The 17,981-nt window shown below is 39.7% G+C and overlaps 1 long non-coding RNA gene across 2 annotated transcripts in view; it reads right to left on the bottom strand.

The window, feature by feature from the left end:
- LOC117347314 overlaps window positions 1-17,981 on the bottom strand; it is a 60,707-nt gene extending 42,726 nt beyond the window's left edge. For both annotated transcript variants that reach the window (XR_004536766.1, XR_004536767.1), the window contains exons 1-3: window positions 15,867-17,981; window positions 14,939-15,026; window positions 9,974-10,081 (exon numbers count right to left, since the gene is read on the bottom strand). This is a non-coding gene — a long non-coding RNA (uncharacterized LOC117347314). The remainder of the gene's footprint in view (window positions 1-9,973; window positions 10,082-14,938; window positions 15,027-15,866) is intronic.

Below are 17,981 nucleotides of genomic sequence, written 5' to 3'. Positions count from 1 at the left end.
AGTTCTATGACATGCAGAGGAAATAGGCTAAAGGGTCATGGATTTGATATACTGCCTTTCCGTGGGTACAACAAAAGCAGTTTACATATATTTTATGTAGGTACTTTTTTGACCCTAGTGGGCTCACAATCTAAAGTCTTGTACCTGCAGCAATAGAGGGTTACTGTGAGCCCAGGGTCGCAAGAAGCTGGAGTGGGAATTGAATCCAGTTCATGCAGTGTAGGCAGCGTTTGAGCACAGTTGTATGTCAATTACAAGCTTGTTTCCCTTATTCCCTGAAGCAGCTGAAAGGCGAAACACTTGGCCATTGTCGGTGGGGATACTTGCTATGCTGCCTCTACACACTTGAAGATAAGTTTTTAATTTAATCATCTCAGTATTTGTGATTTATAAATCTAAAAGTACTAAAAAGTATTATATTTATAAGATGTTCTTCAGTATGTCTGTAAGAGTCTCTATAGATTAATGGAGGTTTTTATGCCTATAAAATTATTGCCCTTTCCAGTTGGATGAGGGTTTCCTCCCTAACGGGGTTCCAAGACTTTTCCTCCGGTACCCTAATCATAGAAACCACACTTGCAATGTCTGTTTTCACTGATATATTTTCACAGCTCTTTTAATTGAACCCAGTTCCCCTGCACTAACCATTAGGCTCCTCCTCCACTGTGTCTCAAAAAGTTATCATTTCAGAAATTTGCTCTTGAGAATTAGATGGAGTATTACGTTATTGATTTAATTAAAGTCCATCATATGCTGATAATAGTAAGCCTTTTGGGTAGTTGGGAACATTTTGTTTATGGGATTCGCCAGCGGTCTTCTGATTATCTTTACTTTTTTCCTTATAGATTTATGTGGTCCTTTGCCCTGACACAGTGAAACGCTGGCTGGACTGTTGGATTACATGACATTTGGATGGTTTTACTTCTGAAAGATAAAAGAAAGTTTTGAAAACCTGTGAATGATTACACACTGAACCAAAATACTTTCATGGCATTTGCGAGACAATATTACAAGAGAGGTTGGAAGGAAGCTTTTAGCTGATGTGGTAATTTCTTTTTCTAGTCTGCCTATATGAAGACTTTTTAGCAACAGATAGGATCTGAGGCTCGTCCTCCTTTAAAAAAAATTTTTTTCAAAGAAAGGAAATTTTGGCAAAAACTATCCATAGAGACATCTTTGGCCTAAAGAAATGGGAACATGTCACCCCTTTCTATCACCAACTACACTGGCTACCATTTGAATCTAGAATTCTTTTTAAATTTGCATGCTTCTGCTACAAATCGGTTAACGGCTCCTCCCCAAGTTACATAAACACACACTTTAACCTCTACTGCAGCAACAGGACATCACGGAGAACTCAATTGTTCGCCTTCCCTTCGCCTAAACACTGCCCTCTCAAAAGATTCCTGGATAGAACTTTTGCCTTCCAAGCAGCCAAGTCGAACCCATGGCTAGCTCAGATGATACTCGAGGCCCCCACTTACCTAGCATTCAGAAAACTACTAAAAACATACCTTTTCAGCAAACACGACCCTTAATAACCCATTCACCACACATGACACTTACCCCACCGCTGCCCCCTTCCTCCTTCACCAGTCCCTCCCTCCCCCACTCTCTAACTCCCCTACCTAGCTCGGTCAAACCTGCAATTTCTGTAATATTGATGTAAACCTGCCCGCTTTGCAGACAGTTAAGAATCGCTGTAACTTCACGGCTGACTGCGGCAAATCACTGTAATTTATCGTAATTCAGCCTGCAATTTTCAGTCAAAAATTCTTCAAATTATGCTGTAAATCTTCTTCTAATTTTGTAAACCTACTTCCAATTTTGTTGTAAATCTGCTATTCAATGTTGTAAATCTGCTTCTAATTTTGTAAACCTACCTCTAATTTTGTTGTAAATCTGCTACTCAATTCAAATTATGCTGTAAATCTTCTTCTAATTTTGTAAACCTACTTCCAATTTTGTTGTAAATCTGCTATTCAATGCTGTAAATCTGCTTCTAATTTTGTAAACCTACCTCTAATTTTGTTGTAAATCTGCTACTCAATGCAGATCATTTGCTAATTGATGTAAACCGCCTAGAACTCACTGGGTATGGCGGTATATAAGAATAAAGAATAATAATAATAATATTGAGAGGTTTTTTTTTTGCTTCTCTTCGCCTATTTATAGGAGGGGTCTTTATGGGTTTAAATTGTGGGGTTCCACAGAGGTCTGTGCTGAGACCACCACTTTGTAACATATTTATCAGTGATCTAGAGATGGGAATAACTAATGTGATAATTAAATTTGTTGATGTTGCAAAGTTTTTTTAAAGTAAAAAATTGCAAAAGGACCTAGCAAGACTGGGCATCAAAATGGCAGATTACATTTAATGTGAGCAAGTGCAAAGTGATGCATATGGAACTATAACTACATGAGGCAGCATTCCACATTAGGAGTCTTCGCCCAGGAAAAGGATCTAGGAGTCATCATTGAGGATATATTGAAACCCTTAGCTCAGTGTGCAATGGTGGCTAACAATGCATAAAGAATGTTAGGAATTATCAGGAAAGGAATGGAAAACAATGATGAGAATGTTATGCCTTTGTACCGTTCTATGGTGTGGTCACTCCTCAAATACGGTGTGCAATTCTGGTTGCTTTTGATAATGTTCCTCATGAGAGGCTCCTGAGAAAATTAAAGAGTCATGGGATAGGTGGCAAAGTGGATTAGGAATTGGTTATCTGATAGAAAACAGAGGGTACGGTTAAATGGTCATTTTTCTCAATGGAGGAGAATAAACAGTGGAGTGCTGCAGGGGTCTGACTGTACTGGGACCGGTGCTATTTAACTTATTTTTAAATGATCTGGAAATTGGAACGATGAGTGAGGTGATTAAATTTGCAGATGACACTAAACTGTTCAAAGTTGTTAAAATGCATGCGGTTTGTGAAAAATTGCAGGTGGATCTTAGGAAATTGGAAGACTAGGCGTCCAAATGGCAAATTAAATTTAATATGGACAAATGCATAGTGATGCACATTGGGAAGAATAACCTGAATCACAGTTACCGGATGCTAGGGTCCACCTTGGGGATTAGCGCCCAAGAAAAGTATCTGGGTATCATCGTAGACAATACGATGAAACCTTCTGCCCAATGTGTGGCGGCGGCCAATAAAGCAAACAGGATGCTAAGAATTATTTTAAAAGGGATGGTTAACAAGACTAAGAATGTCATAATGCCCCTGTATCGCTCCATGGTGCGACCTCATCTGAAGCACTGCGTTCAATTCTGGTCTCCTTATCTCAAGAAAGATATAGTGGCGCAAGAAAAGGTTCAAAGAAGAGTGACCAAGATGGTAAAGGGGATGGAACTCCTCTTGTATGAGGAGAGACTAAAATGGTTAGGGCTCTTCAGCTTGGAAAAGAGACGGCTGAAGGGAGATAGGATTGAAGTGTATAAAATCCTGAGTGGAGTACAACGGGTACAAGTGGATCGATTTTTCGCTCCATCAAAAATTACAAAGACTAGGGAACACTTGATGAAGTTACATGGAAATACTTTTAAAACCAATAGGATGAAAATTTTTTTACTCAGAGAATAGTTAAGCTCTGGAATGTGTTGCCAGCGCATGTGGTAAGAGCGGATAGTGTAGCTGGTTTTAAGAAAGGTTTGGACAAGTTCCTGAAGGAAAAGTCCATAGTCTGTTATTGAGAAAGACACGGGGGGAAGTCACTGCTTGCCCTGGATCAGTAGCATGGAATATTGCTACACCTTGGGTTTTGGCCAGGTACTGGTGACCTGGATTGGCCACCTTGTGAACGGGCTACTGGGCTTGATGGACCATTGGTCTGACCCAGTATGGCTATTCTTATGTTCCACAGCACACAATTTGCGATACACTGGACTAGGGTAACCACATAAATTGGACCACATAAAATCTTTAAGTGGTTCATCTTAGCAGAATAAGAAATGAATATCGCACTTAACCTGCAAGGTTTTATCTGGCTCTGCATAGCCAGATATTCATTGCCAGCACCTGGATATATCCCAGCATATTGGATTTTGGGGAATAAAGCTAATATCAGTCAGCAAAATGCTGACCGTCCCTGGCTGAATATTGGGCCCTTTTTAAAAAAAAAAAAATATTGAAATTAAAATTACCTGTAATTCTATTAGGAATATTTTAAAATTTTGCTTACATCATTTTTAACAACAATGAAATGATATTTCAGTTTTCTTTTGTGTAGCCACAGTCTGTAGTGTTTAGCATGCGACATACCTGAATGTGTCAGAAAAGAAGAAAGGTTGAAAACCACTAGGGTAACCTGAGACACAGCATACCCAATTGCTACTACAAGAAACAATAATATAATCCAACCTACAATATAAATGTATATTTAGGCATGATTACTTTTAGCTCAATTTGCCTATTCAAAACTGCAAAATCATTTATGATTGCCGTCTTTCCAAAGAGGTCAGCCCAATACCAGCTTTAGCTGAAGTTGCATTAATCTGATTCTAAAGGAATTAATTTGCCCACAAAGAGAGGAAATAATGGAAGGGGGATTTTGCCTTGGCAACAGTGGTAGAGACTGAAGATCTTAGCTCATTCTGCACTGATCTAATAAAGTGAGTATATCTTTCAAAAGCTAGCCACAAATGCATTATATTAGCACAAAAAAAGGTATCACCTACAGTTTGTTGATCGTTCTTTCTTTCCTGGTGATGGCTCTTGCCTCTCTTTCTTTCCTTCTCACTTCCCCTCCATTTTTCTCTTATCATTTGTCTTTTTCTTTTCTCTATCACTGGGTCTCTCTCAGGAAGTATTTATTTTTTTATCATAGATATGTTTTAAGTACGGTTGATCTGTGAGGACCTCTTGATAAATCATTTATTGGTATGGGAGAGTTTTGCAGTTGAGCCTTCCCACTATAACTGCTTAGCCTTTTAATTGTAATTTAACAGAACTTCATTGTCAGCTCTAAGTCCATCTGGCAGATTTATGCAAGAAAGGCTTCCCCTTCTTCAGACTTCAACATGTAGCACCTGAGGTAAGGAATTCAACGGGAGTTACTTTCCTGCCCACTTAAAATGACAAATTGGTACATGAACGTTTAATGAAAGATGCTGGAAACGTCCATGAGGATCAGAAAAATCAGCTCCCTGAGCTGACAGGTGGACCATCTGCATTCATACATACCTATTAATTCCCTAACAACAAACGACAGGAGAGCCTAGAGGGTTAACAGCTTAATTCAATCTCCTAGATTGCTTCCAGGGACTGTCTGCATACAGAATTAGAAAGACATTTATAAAATGTTATTTTCACTCTCCTTTTTTTTTTTCTATGCAGAGTTATCAATAACATACTATAGTTGGTGCCTAGCAGACATGATACTCTAATCGATTTTCTCAGGCATATTACAGTACAAACAAGATGATATGACACAGCAGCACCATAATGACCATGCTGCCCTGATCTAACTCTGCAATCACAATATCCTGGCTCATCCTTAACACCACAACATCTCTATCTCTCACCAAAGTGTACAGTACCCCGATACACTAGCACAATCGTGAAATCACAACATATCATTATAGGGATAATCACAACTTGTCACCACAGTTACTATATCCATCACTGCAGCAATGACATCTCAATTTGCCATCAACATGTCACTATTTTCTTATCCATTATCTCATAACATCACATATACGCTGTTGTATCCTGATCATTATCACAAACTGTCTTGACAATAAATGACAGAGATGCTATCATATAACTGCAATATTAAAATGGAATCTTTGATATCTGCCACACACCTTCTAAGCGCCTCTGGTGATGCTATCAACCTGTTGACAAAGACTAATGGACATATTATATGCAATTAAACCTGTTTAAACTTGTTTCATTGGTGTCCAGTCAAACAACTTTTATCACATGCCTTCACTTATGCCTACAAGGGCTTCATCTTCTCAGAAATCTGGTTTGAAGTTAATTATGTAGAAAGAGGATGGGATTTGATACACCACCTTTCTGATATACCGCTTTTATCCATTTAGAAATATGGAGTTCAGATTCTGCTGGAGGGATAATCTATTACAGTGGTTCCCAAACCTGTCCTGGGGGACCCCCAGCCAGTCAGGTTTTCAAGATATCCCTAATGAATATGCATGAGAGAGATTTGCATACCTGTCACTTCCATTATATGAAAATCTCTCTCATGCATATTCATTAGGGATATCTTGAAAACCTGACTGGCTGGGGGTCCCCCAGGACAGGTTTGGGAACCACTGATCTACTGCAAGATATTGTACTAAATATACAGCAGTCAGATATCTCTCTCATAGTCTCATGTGTCCTTTCTGCTTATACAGAAGGATAATCTTACAACTACTGTGCTGGTGAATGCAACTTCTCATCCTACTGGATCCCTAACAAATGAAATCTCATATACCTCTCAGCCTCTAGCTCCTACTATCATACTCTAAATATTTCAGTTCTTGTCCATACCAATCCTCAGTTTTGTGATCCGAGTCCATACTCGTACACTGGTAGCAGAAACTAGAATGGCTTCTTTCATGAGAAAAATAATCCTCCAGATGATCCAGTAGTGCCCTTTCTTTCTTCTAACATTTGCAGTCACTTATTATTTTGGGAATATGTATGGCCTGATCTCTGTGATCTAATGTAGAATGAAAACCAGCTCTGAATGGGTTAATTGTACCAGCCACGAAATGGCTAAAAAGTGGTACATCAGTCTGAAATGAACTTGCCTTGTTCAGTGGGGTTCTGAGACAGCAGAACTCAATCAGCAATAGGCCATACAGTTCAGAACTGCAATTCATCCCAGTGTGACTCTGAAAAATGGGAGGTGACAGTTCATTTCGCCAGTGACAGTCTGTTGGTCTCGCTCACTGCTTCTCACGTCGATTGTGTTGCTGAGGTAAAGTTTGAGCTCTTAGATACTTATTTTGTATTCTACTCAGATAACAGGACCAAGGATCAAAAAGATGGTTAAATTTTCTCCTTCCTCATTCCTCTATAACTCTTCATCTTCTCTCCTGTATTTATTCTACTTCCTGGCTCATGCCACCATACTTCTCCCTCCCTATTACTCCCACACACCATTCTTTTTTAAATTTAAATTTTATAGATTGTACATTGTTTACATTCAAAAGTAACTTATGAATAGAAACACGATGACTGATAAAAGGTCAAATGCCCCATCCACAGCATCCATTATCTCCTACACTCCCAGGAGACCCCACATGCCTGTGCAATGCCTTCTTGAACTCAGACACAGTGTTTGTCTCCACCAACTCTACAGGAGACTATTCTATGCATCCACCACCCTTTCTGTAAAAAAGTATTTCCTTAGATTACTCCTGGGCATATCACCTCTTAATTCTATCCTATGCCCTCTCATTCTGAAGCTTCCTTTTAAATGAAAATGATTCACCTCATGTGTGTTTATGCCACGTTAGGTTTCTACTGCGGCCAGGAGCACTAAATGCTCCAACGCTGCTCATAGAGTAAAAGAGGGCCTCAATGAGGCCTCACCAGGGGCCTATACAGGGGCATCAATACCTCCTTTTTCCTACTGGTCATACCTCTCCCTATACATCCTAGCATCCTTCTAGCTTTTGACGTAACCTTCTCAACTTGTTTTGCCACTTTAAGATTATCATACACTATATCACAAAAGTTCTTCACCCCCTAAACTGTACTGTTTCCTCAGGTTTTTGCAGCCCAAATGCGTGACCTTGCATTTCTTAGCATTAAATCTTAGCTGCCAAATTTCATACCATTCTTTGAGATTTGCTAGGTTCTTCCTCATGCTATTCACACCATCAGGGGTGTCTACATATACAATGAATTGCCACAAAATAGGAAAAAAAAAGAACAGTACCCTTTATCCTACAGTGTTACAGCCATGAAAAATATTAGCAAATATGGTACAACATAATAGACAGAGCAGAGGAGATACTTATTGCATAGTAACAATGTAATATAATAAATGATGGCAGATAAAGATCCAAATGGTCCATCTAGTCTGCCCAATAGTCGCACTTGGCACACCTGACAAATGCACAGATATAAAAATTACTTAAGATATACTGGTCACCTCTGTAGACATTAGAAAATCTAACAAAGAAAGAAAATGCTTACCCTCTAAATCCAGGTTGTTTTCAAACAGGATGTCCAAATTTTCAAAAATTGCCTACTTGAATGTCTTGGCTGCCAAGACATCTAAAATTATTCACCGTTTTCGACCACAAAAACATCCAAATTAGAAACGTCCGTATCAGATCCATTTAGATGTGGGAGGAATCAGCATTGTAACGGACTGGCCACATAGACATGCCAACAGAGTAGTAGGGCACCTTAGAAGGCACTGCTTTGAACTATAACCTGCTTATAATTTATGCTGAGACCTCCAAAACTCCCCCCAAACCTACTTTACCCATCTGCCTAGCACTCTAGTAGCCCTTATGGCAGTAGCACCCTAATAGCCCTATATGGCAGTAGAGTAAGGTTTTGGTGGGCTCTTCCTTTCACCATAAATGTAGTGGTTAGAGTGGCTTATGGGCCTGGCTCCTCCTCTCTATGGTTCACTAGCCCACCCACTAGGCTACTTAAGATACCTGTGTGATAATTTATTAGGCTTTCCTATACCAGATGCTGCTGTTCTACAGACAGGTATGTACAATTTTATTTAGAAATTTGGGGAGTGGGGGAGAGTAAGTGTCCACTGGGGGAGGTTAGAGGGTCATTACCTAACCCCTCGAGTGGCTTTGTGGTCAGTTTGGGGCACTTTTTGCATTTAGATGCTTCTAAAACAGGTCTAGGTAAAAATGTCTTAAGTTCTGTATAGCATAGACTACTAAACATATCAATGTATAGAAACTCAAGTATTTGTGTTTTCTTTATGATCCTGTTATCGGCATTAGCAACCCAGGGAAAAAAAGACTTCAAGTGCTCATGGTTTCCGGACATTAGATGAATCTTGTCCGGTCACTTGTTCTGTCTAGGACATCTTGCAAAAGGTTCGATTATCACTGCAAACCATCCAAGTCTAACCCACTCAAAACATGCCTATGATATGCCTCTTATAAGCCTCTTTAAGACTTAGATGTTCTGGAGAACGAATGACCCACAAGACATCCAAATTTCTAGTTTAAAAACATCCAAATGCCGACTTAGGTGGTTTTATGGACATTTTTTTGTTCTAATTATGTCCCAAAAAGTCCATATGTTGCATTGTATTGGAATAAGATATGGTTAACAGTGTCAAATTTACTTTCCATAACAGAACCACTAACTTATCCAATAATTATTTGGGGAGAATATGGTCTTAAATCTACATTAAACACATGTAAAAACCAGTTACTTAAGAATTTAATAGTGATTGCAATCACAACAATTTTATCTAATTGGAAAGACTTCTCAAAATTGGGATATAACATATGGTGGAACATGGTTTGTTTGTAAAGCAAATATGAGAAAATATATGCAATTACATGTGGCAAAGTGAAAAAATGTAAAAAGATTTGGAATTGCTTATTGAATATGAAGGAGTAAAGGTTTGCAATTTTTCTGTTTTCATTTTATTATGACAACCCTGATATTTAGCTTATTTATATAATTATTTTCTTAATTGGTTAAATTGTATTAGTATTTTTATTATCATTTTATGATTTATTTAAATTTAATAAAATATTTTGGGAAAAAAATGTTTATAACAGGGAGCCCTTACATTCCCCTTGGACAGCACTGGACAACAAAGTTTTTGCTTCTTCAACACTCTCTAGTGTATCTTACAGATTTTTGGCTACTGATCACGAAAATCACTTTAAAATTATGCATCATGTACCGTTTTAACAAAAAAGTACATTTTTACAATTTCTTGTTATACTTTTAAGCTCATGCAATTAGTTCTTAGCCTAATTCTTAATATAGGCCTATTGCTCATTTTATACCTTGGATATGGTGTGGGCTTTTCCAGGCGTACATTCAGGACAGGTTGCATAACGTCCATGGAAATATGTAGTCTAGGCATGCTTGTATGTGGGCTTGATGGATGCTGCCTGAAAAGGATATATAAAAGCATGGAACTGCTGTTAAAGCATATCCAGTACACAAAGTACAACTGGAACATCTGCGGTGATCTTAAAGTGGTTGCTGTGCCACTTGGAATGCAGCTTAGATATACCAAGTACTGTTGTTTTATTTGTGAATGAGACAGCCATGCTAAGGAGTTGCATTACATTCAACAGAACTGGCCACTCTGTATGAATTTAGTTCCAGGACAGAAAAATGTGGTATATGAACCACTTGTTGACCCGACAAAGATATTTTTCCCTCCTCTTCACATATAACTTGGACTGATGAAAAATTTTGTAAAAGCGATGAACAAGAAAGGAATAGGTTTTCTTTATCCAAGACAGATATTTCTAAGAATAACTGACGCCAAGATTAAGGAAGGCATTTTTATCAGACATGTCATCAATGATGAGAGATTTAAAGATCTGTTAGTTGGGCCAGAGAAAAATCGCCTGGAAAGCATTTAAGGATGTTGTTGAGAATTTTCTTGGCAGTTACAGAGCACCAAACTATATTCAACTGATTGACAAACTTCTTAAAGCATACAAAACCATGAAGTGCAACATGTCACTGAAGATGCAACAAGAACATTGTCACTATGGAAAAAGATATCAGGGCAACTGGAATCCATCAATGCTGGCTATTGTTGAACACTGCAACGAGAGGCACCGGACACTGAGTACAAATGAAAATCAGCAGAAAAACACTTAGCCACAGCGAACTATCACAACGTATCAGAAACTTTGTACATTAAAACATATTGTGGAGGGGCATAATCAAAAGGGACGTCTAAGTCCGTTTACGTCCATCTTGCAAGTCATCCAAAGTAAAAAAACAGCTTATGACACATTTTTGAAAAATATGTCCAACTTTTTTTTCGTTTTGAAAATCGTCTAATTATACATCCTGCCAATCTGATCGTCCAAGCCGCTAAATCGTCCATCTTTATTTATACCACATTTTCGTCCAAGTCAAAAATGCCTAGAACAAGCCCTGTTGGACGTGGGAGGGGTCTGCATAGTGATAGACTGAACATCCAGGCACCTAAATAGTGGGGTACCTTACAGGGCAATGCTGTGAACTTCACAAAAAATGTGCCATGTCTTCTCCTCACTACAGCTCCCTTATAGGTCATGGTGAGCCCCCCAAACCACCTCCAGAATCCCCTAGACCCACTTATCTACCACCCCAATAGCCCTTATGGCTGCAAGAACCACTTATATGGCAGTGCAAAAGGGTTTTGGGGGTGTATAGGGGAGTGCACATGTGTAAGTATCAATGCAATGATTACAGGGTCTTATGGGCATGGGTCCTCCTTTCCATGAGTCCCTAACCCACCCCCAAGATGACTTAAGCTGCCTATGTGCTGGACGACTAGGCTTTCCTATGCCAGGCGATGATGGTCTGGAGGCTGAATTTTAAAGGTGTTATTAATATTTTTATGGGGTGGGGGTGGGTCGGTGATCACTGGGGTAGTGTGTGGGAGTCTGTATTATGTGTTTTCAGTGCTTATCTGGTGAGTTTAGGTGGGTTTTTGTGACTTAGACCATGTTTTACATGGTTTAGGTCACAACGTCCAAGTTCTGTCGATCATCGGGTGTATAACTTTCAGCTATACATGCTGTTCGACTAAGTCTAAGCCAGCCCACGTCCCACCCAACTCCCGCCCTCGACACTCCTCCCAAAACCCCCCATTTAACTTTGGTCATTCAGCGGCACTATGAAGGCCTAGGTCGTTAAGAAATACGTCCAAAACCCGTTTTTAGTATCGGCACTTGGATGTATTTGAGAAATGTTCGTTCAAGTGCCGACTTAGGCCGGTTTTTGGACGTATTTCTCTTTCGATTATGAGCCCCATAGTCAATTAAAGATACCATTGTGTTTCTCGAAATTCCTACGTGATACAGTCAGTGGGCAATTATATTTGTGTTTATTTTGAAGGGGTCTATGATAATTGTCAGTTTGTTTTATGGAAGCAAAACTTTTGGAAAAAAATTTGTCTAGTGAAAACTGAAAAATTTTCTTAAGATGATTTGATTTTCAAGATATTCCAATTTCAGTAGCATCACAGTCTTATCATAAACTTGGGCCTTCCTTAGAGCCTGAAGCAAAACTAGTTTCAAGTTAGTCTATCCAAAGACCTGTTGTGAATGAACAGAACTTATTCTTGAGCAGTCCCAATGATCTTATTCAAATCCTCACTAACATTTGAAACAAATAATGAGAAAGATGAACCCAAACCTTTTAACAGTGTCCCATAACCAAATCTAAGGTCATGATGGCTGGTTTCTCTGGCAAGAGGATTTTTGAAGCACTACCAACTCACTCAATTACCTCTAAGCCGCCAGCTTTCAAACAGCTAAGTTTTCTCAGTCTTACAGCTGGCACTGTCCAACTCTATATGTCCTATCTGTCTGAATTAGATTTTAAGCTCTATGAGAAGAGACCATTTTTTGCTTGTTAAATGTACAGTGCTGTGTATGCCTTTCAGTGCTATAGAAATGATAAACAGTAGTAGTAGTAGTAGCATTGTCACTCTTTGTGTCTAGATTTGTCACCCTCTCAGCCACTGTAGCACTTCCAGATCATAGCAGTGCCAACCTCAGAATGGAGCTCAAAGATGTCCCTTCAGATCTTCGATCCAGTTGTAAGAACAAGTATCTGACCCTAAGGCCTCCAAAGTAGAACTCCCCAACTTGCTTTGCTTTCCTCTTACCCATGCTGAACAGCTTGGATCCAGTTAGCTTCATGAGCAGTCACTGGAGCTAACTCTTAAATGTCTGCCTCAGATGCCATTTTGGTGCCTCAAGGCTTGACCCATTCTTTCCAAACCTGTCCTTTTCCTTTCCCCATATTTTGCCTCTCATTTAATCAGTCATTCCCAACAACTCTTCTGCCCTCTCTCTCTTAAATCCATGCTTCTCAACCTAGTTCTCAGGGCACTCCCAGCCAGTCAGGATTTCACATGCACTGCCTTGCTATGCATATCTATCTCATGCATGTTCATTGTAGATATTCTGAAAAGCTGCCTGACTAGGTGTGCCCTGTGAGTTGGGAAGCGCTGGCTTAGTTACCTTTTTTAGCCCTTCCTACACACCGCTCTCCTCTCTCTCCCTAAGTATACCTTTCTCTTGCTTTGCCTTTAATCTCCAAGTAATTCTATTTATAGATCTTCAGTTTCTTGTGCTGATGGAATAGAATGAAATACAACCTGTTATTTCCTCAGGTCTTATCTCAGCTTTTATTTCCAGCATATTAATACCAGGATACTGGAATACACAAATGTGGCAAATAAAGTACACTGTGCCTTGAATATTTATATTGCCATGTAGCAAAATTGCAATACATAATCAATATACAATGCATACATTTTGAATGGCTTATATTCTGTGATACATTTGCAGTTTCTGGATGCAATGAATTCACAGCATAGAAAAAGGAACAGGAATATGTTCTACTTGGTCTTCACTTCTGGAAAAGAGCCATCACACAAATAAATATCCCCATAGATAATGTGAATCCTAGCCATAGTGTGCTGGTATGTGGAACCAGTAATGCTCAGGAGCTGAATCCCAGCACTAGTGCCTTGTTCTGTGAATCCTGCAGTACTCAGAGGTTTTTGAAACATCTGGTAACAATGTCAGAGATGCTGTTTGACAGATGAAGTGGGTGTCTTGCACATTTTTTTGTGTCTTTCTATATATTGCTGCACAGCATCTGATTACATCAGAGGAAATAGGAGCTGACATAGGAGCTAACTTTGCAAAACTTATTGAAGTTGCTAAATGCAACAGAAATTACTTTGCCTTGGATACCGTCAAGGAGTATGTTCAATATTGGGAGTGCTCAAGCACTCACAGAGCTGGCTCCTATGCCTGCTAATATTCCACTATTGCAAATCAGGTCCGTTTTCCATACTGGAATACACACTGGTGTCCTCTCTCACTTCTTGGAGCAGGCATAGATAGACTGGAAAATTGAATGCTGGCAGAAGACACTTATAGTTGTGGTTAGGTGCCATTGACTCATGTGTGAGTCCTAGCAACTTGATGAATTAAGGATCTAAAAAGAAATCAGTTTTGTGCTAGGCTGGGAAGGTCCTCTAGTATCATCCCCATGGTTGTTTTCAAAATGTCCAGCCATCTTCCCAAACATGATGTCCTTCTCCAATAATCTCTTTCTTCTCTTGGTGTGACATAACCAGTTTGATCTCTTCCAGAATCAATTTGTTAGTTCTTCTGGTGGTCCATAGCACGCCTAAAATCCTTCTCCAGCTTACATACTGTATTATGATGAACAGACTCCTTGAAGATGGATAAAGCTAAGATCAGGAACATAAAGGTAGTTTCCTGTATTCAAGTACCAAGTTGTGAATGACTTACGAGAGCTGCAACTTGCATGATGGCTTCTTGGAAGGCTATTAGCAGAGTGTTTTGCCGTTGCTTTCCTCAATCATCTTAATTCCAACCCCCCCCCAAAACAAACAAAAAAACAAAAAAACCACAAAAAACCACAAACAAACAAACCCAAACAACCAAACCTAAGGTTGGGTACTCATTTACTAACTGAAAGTAGATGGATGGCTGAGTTGGCCAGAGGCTGGCTACCTGAAGGAAATCCCATCGCAGGATTTGAATTCAGGTTGTGGATGCAATAGGCAACAACCTACCGACCGCATGATGAGGTCTGCATAAGTTCATAAACAAGGATTAAAAAGAACACAAACATAATTGCAAACAAATCTAGAGCAAGGACATGAGTACCAATGTCAGATACTGGAAACTAGTGCCACCAGAGTGGTAGTCACAGCAGGTGTGTAGGAGTTACTTTAAACACTTTACCTCTAAGTGAATAGGAGCAGGATTTTTAATGGTTCTTCCTTTGTAGCTCTTCTGTAGTTCTGATTGTGATCAGAAAGGAGTCAGCAAGCTGGAGAGGGAACACAGCATGTGAAGCTGTCAGAGATAACTGCTCGTCTGTCAGTAAAAATAAGTGCATGGACAGGTTGGACCACAGAGCTCCCACTAAGGCAGAAATTAGAGCTGTCTCCACACAGCAATCCCAGCGCTCTGATTACATTTACAGAGGTCACAACCTGTATTATCTGTCACCATGGAAACTTCTGGTGCTGCCGCCAGAGTACAGTCAGGAAGCTAGGCTGCACAGTTGTTACTTGTATTTGATTTTTAAAGGCACAGAAGCAGTGATGAGACATTACAAAAACAACAGCAATTTTAAGTGCAGTGAGGTGACAAAACTAAGCTCACAACCCAACCCCCCCCCCCACCCCAGACCACAGCTGATCATGGAGGATCACACCTAATAATGGAAAGTCTTCAAACTGCTCTTTGCTCTTGGATATCAAGGGCAGCTCTCTTGCTTCATAGAAACATAGAGTATGACGGCAGAAACAGGCCGACGGCCCATCAAGTCTGCCCACTCAAGAACCCTCCCTCCTCTGGAGTGACCCCACCTAACGGTCCCATCGTCCCTTGAAGTCGAGCGTTGTACTGGCCTCAACTACCTGGCATGGAAGACCATTCCATCTATCAATTACCCTTTCGGTGAAGAAGTATTTCTTGGTATCACCATGAAATCTTCCCCCCCCCTAAGTCAATACATTCATGATTATCCCTCACAGTGACTATATCCAGCACAGACACACTGTCTTGTTCAAACGTATACAGAGGTATGTGGGGGGAAAAGTGTCTGCAGTGTTTTCGTACTATGTATGCAATACAAAAATGAAATGGAAAAAAGGGTAATTACATGCATACAATGACTCCTCTGACCTCCATCTGCCAACGGAACACCTCTTTTTTCAGCTATGAAAAGAAAGCATGTGTAATTTTCACAAGTATATGGGCTACACCATTGTTTATGCTTGAGTAGGAAAGTTGAACAATATTTAGAAGCATGCTTTACAGGCATACACCTGCAGGAAATGCATTCAAAAATTGCTACCTGCCTGTGTTCCATTAGAAACACAATTTAATTGTATTTTGTGTTTGATTAAAGTTGGTAAACACTATTTATTAAATATCTGAAAAGCAAATTACATCCCTACCTGCAAGGTGAGCCAGCTTGCCTGACTGACTAGTCACATGACATTCTATGAAATGCTCTCTTACCACTTCTCCCACCCCAACCATTTCCTGCGAGAATATGAAAGTGCGGAAACTTTTTGAAGAACCCTCATAAATCAATCACTAAATCTCCCCAAAATGCAGTACAAAATATGTACCAAAACATAACAGGGCCAGTGCAAGAATATTATGTATTGTGATGGAGTTTATAGGATGATGTCCCTCTCCCTGGGGTGAAGTGATGCAGGAAGGGCGGAGCCAAGAGGGCATGGCCCAATGATGCAGGAGGAGCAGAGCCATGAGGGCATGGCCCAATGATGCAGGAGGGGCGGAGCCAAGAGGGCATAGCCCAAAAGTATAAAAGCTAAGATTACAGCTAGATTAAGGAGGCCCAGAGGGAACAGCGACACCCCCATGGCATACACCTCCACTACATATGTGTGAACTGAAACTGCTACAGTCAAGTAGACTGAGCTTCATCTGGAACCTTGTAGATTTTATATTTTTAACCCAAGTAATTGCTAGAGAGTACACTGGTAACTTTGAGGAACCAGGCTAGGGACAAGCATTCTGCTATGCTGAGAGGCAGTAAGGTATACAGTAGCCCTGAAGGAGCAGCCCACACAAGGATATCATTACACTTATGGACTAATTTTATTTTGCCTTTTTTTTCTACCTGTGAATGGAACAGGACCCCTGTCCTAATAGCTTTAATAAATGTTAATTTCTTTTACTTGTACTTAGGATTACCATATGGTTCCAGAAAAAGGAGGATGGACTATGACTTCCAGGCTTTACTTCTAGGAAGAAGCAAAGTCTCATGAATCAAATCTCCAGTAAACACTGCCTTGGTGAAGCAAAATAACTATGCGAGTTGATTCCTCAGCTCTCTTCCAAGCTCTTTGAAAGGCTCAGCCTCCACCTAGCCCAGCCCTTGCTTTGGATTTAACTGGACTAAAACTGGTATAATATGATCAAATTTCTGAGATCCCTTGATAAGCTATGCTACAGTGTTCTGCACTAGTTGCAAATGCTAAAAACTCTTTCTTCAGCTTCATCAAAACTATGGGTATCACATTACAATAATCCAAAAGTAAAATCATAGCTTTTGTATCATGTGCCAAGTTCTCTTCCACAAATATGGATGCAACATAAATGGATTTAGCACAGGACAAGAAATGCTCTTCGTAACAATCTTTCAACATGATCCTTCATCTGTAAACTAAAGTTAATCCAAATACCTAAGTCACAATAAGATCCCTTAAATATTCCTTGGACCTTCTCCAACTGTGGATGGGCACCAACAAACTATCAGACCGCAATAATTTCATCTTCGACTTATCCATCTGCAGTTGCATCAAGTAAACCAAGTTCACAACAAAACTATCTTCTCCTGCAAAACTAAACCAATGACTGCAGTATCAGCACCCCAAGCTACAGAAATCAACACACACATTCTCAATACATGCCTAAAATCACATGAATGTGGTCAGTGCTGGATATATTTGCTTTATTATCTCAATCTATCTTGCTTTTAGCAAAGACCTCAGCCCCACCACTCCACCGCTGTATATCTTGTAAGTGCGGGAAGAATTATGTGGTGCCTCATCATTGGCTGTCCTTTCTAATGTTTTTAAAGTGCCGTTGTGTCATTATTTATAATAAATAATCCATAAATATCTCAAGTATAATAATTAATAAAGATAAGGTGCTTAAATACTTAGCTTATCTTTGTCATTTATCTCAGCCAAAGAACCTGGGAGTGTGACCCGACATGTTTCGCTCACTAGGAGCTGTA

Source organism: Geotrypetes seraphini, chromosome 13 (genome assembly GCF_902459505.1).
Source record: "Geotrypetes seraphini chromosome 13, aGeoSer1.1, whole genome shotgun sequence".
NCBI classification, from domain to species: Eukaryota; Metazoa; Chordata; class Amphibia; order Gymnophiona; family Dermophiidae; genus Geotrypetes; species Geotrypetes seraphini.
The sequence above is the reverse complement of the archived record's forward strand: the minus strand, read 5'-3'. Positions and strand labels throughout refer to the sequence as shown.